Genomic DNA, 9,810 nt, shown 5'->3' on the forward strand with positions numbered 1-9,810 from the left:
TAGATCCCGCAACGACGCTCTTCTTGGAACTACACCAACTGACAGCTCCACCATTCAATATAAATACGTATTCGGTTTGTGACTTAGAGTCATCCGGATCATTGTCAAAGCTAGCATCGACGTAACCGTTTACGACGAGCTCTTTGTCACCTCCATAAACGAGAAACATATCCTTAGTCCTTTTCAAGTACTTCAGGATGTTCTTGACCACTGTCCAATGATCCACTCCTGGACTACTTTGGCGCCTCCCTGCTAAACTTATAGCAAGGCACACATCATTTCTGGTACACAGCATAGCATACATGATAGAACCTATGACTGAGGCATATAGTGAATGACTTTCATTTTCTCTCTATCTTCTGAAGTGGTCGGGCATTGAGTCTGACTCAACTTCACACCTTGTAACACAGGAAAGAATCCTTTCTTTGACTGATCCATTTTGAACTTCTTCAGAACTTTATCAAGGTATGTGCTTTGTGAAAGTCCAATCAAGCGTCTTGATCTATCTCAATAGATCTTGATGCCTAATATATAAGCAACTTCACCGAGGTCTTTCATTGAAAAACTCTTATTCAAGTATCCTTTTATGCTATCCAGAAATTCTATATCATTTCCAATCAACTATATGTCATCCACATATAATATTAGAAATGCTACATAGCTCCCACTCACTTTCTTATAAATACAGTCTTCTCCGAAAGTCTGTATAAAACCATATGCTTTAATCACCTCATCAAAGCGTATGTTCCAACTCCGAGATGCTTGCACGAGTCCATAAATGGATCGCTGGAGCTTGCGCACTTTGTTAGCACCTTTAGGATCAAAAAAACCTTCTGGTTGCATCATATACAACTCTTCTTTAAGAAATCCATTAAGGAATGCAGTTTTGATGTCCATTTGCCAGATTTCATAATCATAAAATGCGATAATTGCTAACATGATTCAGACAGATTTAAGCATCACTACGAGTGAGAAAGTCTCATCCTAGTCAACTCCTTGAACTTGTCGAAAACCTTTCGCGACAAGTCGAGCTTGTAGACAGTAACATTACCATCAGCGTCAGTCTTCTTCTTGAAGATCCATTTATTCTCTATGGCTCGCTAATCATAGGTCAAGTCAACCATAGTCCACACTTTGTTCTCGTACATGGATCCTATCTCAGATTTCATGACCTCAAGCCGTTTATCGGAATCTGGGCTCATCATCGCTTCTTCATAGTTCGTAGGTTCGTTATGGTCTAGTAACATGACTTCCAGAACAGGATTACCGTACCACTCTGGTGTGGAACATGCTCTGGTTGACCTACGAGGTTCGATAGTAACTTGACCTGAAGTTTCATGATCATTATCATTAGCTTCCTCTCTAGTTAGTGTAGGCATCACGGGAACGGTTTTTTGTGAAGAGCTACTTTCCAATTCGAGAGAAGGTACAATTACCTCATCAAGTTCTACTTTCCTCCCACTCACTTCTTTCGAGAGAAACTCCTTCTCTAGAAAGGATCCATTCTTAGCAACAAGGATCTTGCCTTCGGATCTGTGATAGAAGGTGTACCCAATAGTTTCTTTTGGGTATCCTATGAAGATGCACTTCTCCGATTTGGGTTCGAGCTTATCAGGCTGAAGATTTTTCACATAAGCATCTCAACCCCAAACTTTAAGAAATGACAGCTTAGGTTTTGCCAAACCACACTTCATACGGTGTCGTCTCAACGGATTTAGACGGTGCCCTATTTAACGTGAATGCAGCTGTCTCTAATGCATAACCCCAAAACGATAGTGGTAAATCGGTAAGAGACATCATAGATCGCACCATATCTAATAAAGTACGGTTACGATGTTCAGACACACCATTACGCTATGGTGTTCCAGGTCGCGTGACTTGTGAAACTATTCCACGTTGTTTTAAATGAAGTCCAAACTCATAACTCAAATATTTGCCTCCGCGATCAGATCGTAGAAACTTTATTTTCTTGTTACGATGATTCTCCACTTCACTCTGAAATTCTTTGAACTTTTCAAATGTTTCAGACTTGTGTTTCATCGAGTAGATATACCCATATCTACTCAAATCATCTGTAAAGGTCAGAAAATAACGATACCCGCCACGAGCCTCAACACTCATCGGACCGCATACATCGGTATGTATTATTTCCAATAAGTCGGTGACTCGCTCCATTGTTCCAGAGAACGGAGTTTTAGTCATCTTGCCCATGAGGCATGGTTCGCAATTATCAAATGACTCCTAATCAAGTGATTCCAAAAGTCCATTTGCATGGAGTTTCTTCATGCGCTTTACACAAATATGACCTAAACGGCAGTGCTACAAATATGTTGCACTATCATTATCAACTTTGCATCTTTTGGCATCAATATTATGAATATGTGTATCACCACGATCGAGATTCCACAAAAATAGACCACTCTTCAAGGGTGCATGACCATAAAAGATAATACTCATATAAATAGAACAACCATTATTCTCTGATTTAAATGAATAACCGCCTTGCATTAAACAAGATCCAGATATAATGTTCATGCTCAACGCTGGAACCAAATAACAATTATTCAGGTCTAAAACTAATCCCGAAGGTAGATGTAGAGGTAGCGTGCCGACGGCAATCACATCGACCTTGGAACCATTCCTGATGCGCATTATCACCTCGTACGAGCATTAGTAAGGTACACATCAATAACATGTATATCACATATACCTTTGTTCACTTTGCCATCCTTCTTATCCGCCATATACTTGGGGCAGTTCCGCTTCCAATGACCAGTCCCTTTGCAGTAGAAGCACTTAGTTTTAGGCTTAGGTCCAGATTTGGGCTTCTTCCCGGGAGTGGCAACTTACTTGCCAATCTTCTTGAAGTCCCCCTTCTTTCCTTTGCCCTTTTCTTGAAACTAGTGGTCTTGTTAACCATCAACACTTGATGCTCCTTCTTGATTCTACCTCCGCAGCTTTGAGCATTGTGAAGAGCTCGGGAATTGTCTGATCCATCCCTTGCATATTATAGTTCATCACGAAGCCTTTGTAGCTTGGTGATAGTGATTGAAGGACTCTGTCAATAACACTATCATCTGGAAGATTAACTCCCAGCTGAGTCAAGTGGTTATGATACCTAGATATTTTGAGTATGTGTTCACCGACAGAACTGTTCATCTCCATCTTGCAGCTATAGAACTTGTTGGAGACTTCATATCTTTCAACTTGGGCAGTTGCTTGAAATATTAACTTCAACTCCTAGAACATCTCATCTGGTCCATGACGTTCAAAACGTCTTTGAAGTCCCGATTCAAAGGTGTAAAGCATGGCACACTGAACTATTGAGTAGTGATCAGATCGAGCTTGACAGACGTTCATAACATCACCATCTGTTCCTGCAGCAGGCGATCACCTAGCGGTGTATGAAGGACATAATTCTTCTGTGCAGCAATGAGGATAATCCTCAAGTTAAGGACCCAGTCCGTGTAGGTGCTACCATCATCTTTCAACTTAGCTTTCTCTAGGAACTCATTAAAATTCAAGGGAACGGTAGCACGGGCCATTGATCTACAACAAAGATATGCAAAAACTATCAGGACTAAGTTCATGATAAATTAAGTTCAATTAATCATATTACTTAAGAACTCCCACTTAGATAGACATCCCTCAAGTCATCTAAATGATACGTGATCCAAATCAACTAAACCATGTCCGCTCATCACGTGAGATGGAGTAGTCAACAATGGTGAACATCTCTATGTTGATCATATCTACTATTTGATTCACGTTTGACCTTTCAGTCTCCAGTGTTCCGAGGCCATGTCTGTACATGCTAGGCTCGTCAAGTTTAACCTGAGTATTCCGCATGTGCAAAATTATCTTGCACCCATTGTATGTGAACGTAGAGCTTATCACAACCCGATCATCACGTGGTGTCTCAGCACGACGAACTGTCGCAACGGTGCATACTCCGGGAGAACACTTATACCTTGAGATTTTAGTAAGGGATCATCTTATAATGCTACCGCCGTAGTAAGCAAAATAAGATGCATAAAAGATAAACATCACATGCAATCAAAATATGTGACATGATATGGCCATCATCATCTTGTGCCTTTGATCTCCATCTCCAAAGCACCGTCATGATCTCCATTGTCACCAGCTTGACACTTTGATCTCTATCGCAGCGTCGTGGTCATCTTGCCAACTATTGCTTCTACAACTATCGCTAACGCATAGTGATAAAGTAAAGCAAGTACATGGCATTTGCATTTCATACAATAAAGAGACAACCATAAGGCTCCTGCCGGTTGCCAGTGATTTTTACAAAACATGATCTCATACAATAACGTATATCACATCATGTCTTGACCATATCACATCACAACATGCCCTGCAAAAACAAGTTAGACGTCCTCTACTTTGTTGTTGCAAGTTTTACGTGGCTACTACGGGCTTGTAGCAAGAACGTTCTTACCTATGCATCAAAACCACAACAGTGATTTATTAAGTTTGCTATTTTAACCTTCAACAAGGACCGGCCACAGCCAAATTGATTCAACTAAAGTTGGAGAAACAGGCACCTGCCAGCGACCTTTATGCAAAACTAGTTGCAAGTCTGTCGATAGAACCGGTCTCATGCACGTGGTCATGTAAAGTTGGTCCGGGCCGCTTCATCCAACAATACTGCCGAATCAAAATAAGACATTGGTAAGCAGTATGATGATCACCGCCCACAACTCTTTGTGTTCTACTCGTGTATATCATCTACGCATAGACCTGGCTCGGATGCCACTGTTGGGAAACGTAGCATGGAATTTCAAAAAAAATCCTACGCTCACGCAAGATCTATCTAGGAGATGCATAGCAACGAGAGGGGGAGAGTGTGTCCATGTACCCTCGTAGACCGAAAGCGGAAGCATTTGACAACGAGGTTGATTTAGTCGAACTTCTTCTCGTTTCGACCGATCAAGCACCGAACGTACGTCACTTCCGAGTTCTACACATGTTCAGCTCGATGATGTCCCTCGAACTCTTGGTCCAGTAAAGTGTCGAGGAAGTAGATGAGTTCCGTCAGTATGACGACGTGGTGATGGTGATGGTGAAGTGATCCGCGCAGGGCTTCGCCTAAGCACTACGAAGATATGACCGGAGGCGTAAACTGTGGAGGGGGCGCCGCACACGGTTAACAATTGTTGGTGTGTGTTCTAGGTGCCTCCCCCCTCATATATATAGATGGGAGGGAGAGGGAGCAGCCAAGGGTCACCCCAAGTAGGAGGAATCCTACTTGGGGGCCTTGTCCAATTCACCCCCTTACCATATTCATCGGAGGGGAAGGAAAGAGGAGGGAGGAGGGAAGGAAGGGGGAGGCCGAATCCCTCCCCTTCCTTCTCTCTTCCCCTCTTTCCCTCTCCCTATGGTGCAGCCCACATGAGGGGTGCAGCAGCCCCTTCTGGCTGATGCGTTTCCCCTCTTGGCCCATTTGGCCCATATCTTTGTCGGGGGTGCCCGGAACCCCTTCCAGTGACCCGATATGTACCCAGTACCCTCCAGAACACTTCCGGTGTCCGAATACTATCGTCCTATATATCAATCTTTACCTCCCGACCATTTCGATACTCCTCGTCATGTCTGCGATCGCATTCGGGACTCCGAACAACATTCGGTCACCAAATCACATAACTCATATAATACAAAATCGTCATCAAACGTTAAGCGCGTGGACCCTACGGGTTCGAGAACTATGTAGACATGACCGAGACACCTCTCCGGTCAATAACCAATAGCAGAACCTGGATGCTCATATTGGTTCCTACATATTCTACGAAGATCTTTATCAGTCGAACCATAATGACAACATACATTATTCCCTTTGTCATCAATATGTTACTTGCCCGAGATTCGATCGTCGGTATCTTCATACCTAGTTCAATCTCATTACCCGCAAGTCTCTTTACTCGTTCCGTAATACATCATCCCGCAACTAACTCATTAGTCACATTGCTTTCAAGGCTACTTATGATGTGCATTACTAAGAGGGCCCAGAGATACCTCTCCGATACTCGGAGTGACAAATCCTAATCTCGATCTATGCCAACCCAACAAACATCTTCGGAGATACATGTAGATCATATTTATAATCACCCAGTTATGTTGTGATGTTTGATAGCACACAAGGTATTCCTCCGGTATCCGGGAGTTGCATAATCTCATAGTCGAAGGAATATGTATTTGACATGAAGAAAGCAATAGAAATCAAACTGAACGATCAATATGCTAAGCTAACAGATGGGTCTTGTCCATCACATCATTTTCCTAATGATGTGATCCCGTTCATCAAATGACACACATGTCTATGGTTAGGAAACTTAACCATCTTTGATTAACGAGCTAGTCTAGTAGAGGCTTACTAGGGACACGGTGTTTTGTCTATTTATCCACACATGTATCAAGTTTCCGGTTAATACAATTCTAGCATGAATAATAAATATTTATCATGATATAAGGAAATATAAAATAACAACTATATTATTGCCTCTAGGGCATATTTCCTTCATTAGAACAGTTTCTTTGACCCCCCTGAGGGCCCTTTGCTTCTCTTCTGACCCCCCATTCAACTTATCATACTAAAAGCGAGAAGATAGATTAGCAGACAAATTAGTCAAAACAAAATACATGAAACTTAGTACTCCAGATCTAGACAAGAAATTCTAAGTGGGATTTTGTTACCTTCTTCCACATGAAAAGAATATCGGCATATCTTTGCTTGATTGCACCCTTGGGACTGGGCTTAGGCTGCGACCTATTTCTGATGTTTGACATTGTAGGATCGAAACCTTGATAGAGGAAAAGCATCTCACCCTTGAATGTCTTGTCACCATACTCCATGACATGAGAACCTATACTGGACTCATTCAGGGGTGCCGTTCTCGCTTTAACTACCTTGTACTGCTGCTTGATTGTTTCCTTCTTTAGATTGTGAGTTTCACTGAAAATTAAGTAGGATCGAATGGTTTAGAATAGAAAGCAAGTGTCATGGTTGTGGACAACCGATACAAACTTGTACTAGTACATATATTACAGCTGATGCTTATTACCTGTCATCCATCCAAGAAACACTGTATAAGTCACCTAAACATGTATCATATTCAGCTGGAGGTGGCATATCCATCCTAGGTCAATATGCTGCCCATCTACTTTCTACCGCATTTGCTGCCATTGTAACATAAATATTAAGATCTTGCGGCGACAATCCCTCAAAGATGATGCCACTTTCACACACTTCAACATATATGATCTGCCAAAATTGTAGTAATTCTAATTAGAGATGGGACTCAAAGCTACATGCTATTTTAGATTAAAGAATATATAATTTTCAAGGGAAAAGAAAAGAAAGGATACATACCATTTTCGAATAGCTTTTGGAAGCATGCTTTTGCTGAAACACTTTGATGAAGTCGTCGGCATAAACATTTGGTCCGTTGGGCATACCTGCACGCAAGCTTGACAAGGTTAGATAAGATATAATACAAAACAAATCAGCTGAACTACAGGGTCATTTATGTGGGATTATGTATGCATGTACCAAGTGAACCAGGAGACCCATGATCCATGTAGTAGATGAAGATGTGATCATTTGGTTTGTTGTTTATCACCTTCCTACTCCCTCCAGTAACCGCGGTTTTGTTCTCAGGAGAACCGCGTACAAGTTCTTAGCAGTGACCTGCTCACGAGTGCAGTCCTGCAATGCATGATAAGTTGATCATCAGCCTTATTTGAATTAAAAAGGGAAACACCCAGTAACTAGGTAATAGTAATTCCTTGGGAACACCATGGTAAATATCTTTGCCTTTAGGATGGTTGATGACGACTCCACGCCTTGGGTTGTCAGGGCTATCGGCGCTGTCATCGTACATAAACACCACAATGTTCTCATCCTTGAGGCCTCCCTTCTTCAGGATTTGGTACGCATGGGACACATTGGCCTATACGTCGTGTCGTGCATCAACAACAACACACAGTCGCTGAGCACAAAATTTCATATGGTGAATGATATACGTGTTGCATTGAGGAGAGGACTCTCACCTGGTGCCGGTAGTTGCCACAGCCGGAGGAGCCCGCAATGAGCACAAACCACTTCATCACCCCTTCCTCAGCCGGAGGGGTAGGGGCATGCCCATTCTCTGTCGACAGCCGTATCAACAGCTCCGAGATCCCCTTCGCCCCATCTGCACCGGCAGCGGCCACAGCTAGGAGCGGGAGGAATCCACAAACCCACCATGCGGCCATCGCCAACCTCGAGTTCATCATGTGCATGTGATAGAGAGTAAGAGAAGGCGGAGAGTGAAGTGTGATCATACCGGTGGGGGTTGGGGCTTCATTTTATAGCCGCGGCGGCGTGTAGGGAGTGGAGAATAATTAAAGTGGATCACACAGACTATTGGTGAAAATAGGTTGGAAAAATCCCTACTCCCTCTGTTCCTAAATGTAAGTCTTTTTAGAGATTCCACTACAAACTACATACGGATGGATATAGACATATTTTGGAGTATAGATTTACTCATTTTGCTCCATATGTAGTCCCTCATTAATGCAATTCATTAGATGTACTCCCTCCATTCCTAAATATAAATCTTTTTAGAGATTCCACTACAAACTACATACGGATGTATATAGACATATTTTAGAGTATAGATTCACTCATTTTTTAGTATATATTTACTCATTTTGCTCCGTATGTAGTCCATAATGGAATCTCTAAAAAGATTTATATTTAGGAATGGAGGGAGTACATCTAATGAATTGCATTAATGAGTCGATTTCCAAATTAATTCCGTGCGAAAAGATTTCTATTTAAACGTGATTAATAGAATTAATGTCTTGCGAATCTTATTGGGGGGGGGGGTGGTTTGGCAGAGTTGAATCTGTAGAGGCCCTCCATTTTAGTTGGTCAGAAGGAGCACCATTATCCACTGCCTTGCTAATTTCCTTCCGCTTTATTGATTTTGCATTGTCAAGTAAAACTGACAAGAAAAACCAATAAAATTCACTCTTCAAATCTCAGTCATGCATGATACTGACAATCACTACTTTGATGTAAGGCAAATACGTGACACGGGGATGGAATATGTACAAAAAATGGGACGACATGACATATTCACAACTATTTATGTAAGCTAAGCAGAAGCCATTTCAACAAATTAGATGTAATGCAAGCTAGACACCACATGAAAGATGCAACCAACATGACTCTGCTAAGTTAAAAGCGTCCAATCATAAATGGCGTTTGAACAAACTAGAAGAAGTACATGCTATAAATAAAATGAAAGATGAACCAATATCACACTGCATATACTAAAGGTGTCTCGTTAAAATTGATTGATGCAGGGTACAAAAAAGAGTAGGACAGATGTAGTATGTACCAAAAACAGGAAGGCATGCAGTATGTACCAAAAATAGGAAGGCTTGTCATATTAACAGGTATAATGTATAAAGTAAGAAGAATAGCACATGCAATTTATCCAGATTGGAAGAATTACAATCTAGACACCATATGCAACATGTAACCACATATGACACCGCAAAGTTAAAGCAAGCACCTGGGATGGTGGTTCATGGCGACCGAGATCATCAACTGCAGAGCTACATTTACTGTCTCCAACTGCTGACACTACACACCCTTTAAAAGGCTTAAATGCTTTGAGCTTATCCACGAATTACACTGGAGCAACTTCTCTCTTTTCTTTCGTGTAGTTATCAACAATGTGGCAGAGGCTGGAATACCCATGCATAAAAAAATAATAGTGAGAGTATGGGTGAAGTGTGTGC

The 9,810-nt window shown here is 41.8% G+C and overlaps 1 pseudogene; it reads right to left on the bottom strand.

Annotated features, from left to right (window-relative positions):
- Nucleotides 1-3,356: 3,356 nt before the first annotated feature.
- LOC123055864 (vacuolar-processing enzyme beta-isozyme 1-like) lies at nt 3,357-8,292 on the bottom strand (annotated as a pseudogene).
- Nucleotides 8,293-9,810: the final 1,518 nt, after the last annotated feature.

The sequence above is a fragment of the Triticum aestivum genome, chromosome 2D, assembly GCF_018294505.1.
Source record: "Triticum aestivum cultivar Chinese Spring chromosome 2D, IWGSC CS RefSeq v2.1, whole genome shotgun sequence".
NCBI lineage: Eukaryota > Viridiplantae > Streptophyta > Magnoliopsida > Poales > Poaceae > Triticum > Triticum aestivum.